Genomic DNA, 1,507 nt, shown 5'->3' with positions numbered 1-1,507 from the left:
TGTATTCTTTGGGTTGAGTTTTTATTTATTTTATCTTTACTAAAGGAAAATCTACACAACATTCATTAAGAAAAGGAATATGCCTCTTTTTCCTATTTTCTCCACAAGTTTTCGGGTTGGGCTTGCTTTTTCTAAGGGTGGTTTGAAGGAAGGGAGGGAATTGTACTACACCGGGACACATTACTGATATCAACAGGCTCCTGAAGCTTTGACTTCACCTTGGCCATCAGAGTATCAGTTGTCCCCTGACAAAACTGCTTTGAGTACAGTACATTGCTCACCAGACCTAGTGACCACTTCCAGCCCATTAGATAGAGGCCATGCAGGCTTCTTACAGGACAGCAAATGGTACCATGGATCTACCCAGTATAACCACCCATGTAGAAATTAACCAAGAAACTTATCTCTCTCTTTTGCACATATCTATTTTCATTACATTCCTCAATACCCTGCAAGTAGAGAACACGTCAAGAAAACATCATACTGGTACTATACTCAAAGCCAAATGCAACCTAAGTAACTTCACTTCAGCGGATGCCAAAAATATTGCTTATTCAGTGTGCAGAACCATGTTTTGAGCAATGGGCAGATTGAACATACCCTTACTGAATACATTCTTGACCATATACTCTTCTTGACAATGCTTTTGATTTTTATGTTTTTAGGGTAAGACATATAGCTGTAGTATGCATTATTATTGTTTCATAGAAATTAAAGCATAGAGGCCCCATACTTCTCCATTTTTTACAACACAGATTATCAGTTCCCTCTGACTGTGGGCTCCCTGACAATAGCTCTGTGTCCCCATACCTAGACTTATCAGACATTAATGCACACCTGCTTATTTCTAACTGTTACAGGAGGTCCTGATGACAGAAGTCTTTAAGCTGTCCCAAGCCTCACAAAGCTTCCCAAGTTTAAGTCAATTTGTGAACTTCATGGAAGTTGTTAAAATGCATGCAACACAAACAGCAGAGGGCCATGGGAGCTACAGTCTGTATCTGTGTCAATGATCTAGTTCAATCTGTTCTTCGTCAGAGGCTCCTCGGCAACCAAGTGGACACATGCTGTTCTGGTGCTGAGTATGACAACAACAGGACTAGCATTAATGCAGTAAATCAATACAAATCTATAACAACAGCTATTCGGTTAAAAACATTAGAAGACAGGAAGGTTTCAAGTAGAACATTTGGTTTTCCAGAGCTGGAACCAAAAGCCAGGGCTGCCCTGCTACTCGTAGATGAACTGAAGGAAAAACTGCGGAGGGAGAGAAAAATAAAGGAAACATTCTCTCAGGATGGCCGGGTGTTGTCAAAGTGGTGGCACCCACAGCTCCCACCTACCACTGGCAGCCATTTTCTGAGGGCACCCTCCTGCCAGGCTGAGGGGAGGCCCCGTTCCATCCCCTCAGATGACAAAACTACCTCAGCTTCCTCACCTTGCTTCAGTGTTGTCACCCCAGGGTGGTACAAACGTGATAGCAAACAACAAGCTTGAAGAGGATTTC

The sequence above is a fragment of the Gallus gallus genome, chromosome 19 (assembly GCF_016699485.2).
Source record: "Gallus gallus isolate bGalGal1 chromosome 19, bGalGal1.mat.broiler.GRCg7b, whole genome shotgun sequence".
In the NCBI taxonomy this organism is placed as follows: Eukaryota; Metazoa; Chordata; class Aves; order Galliformes; family Phasianidae; genus Gallus; species Gallus gallus.
Note: the sequence above shows the minus strand (reverse complement) of the source record.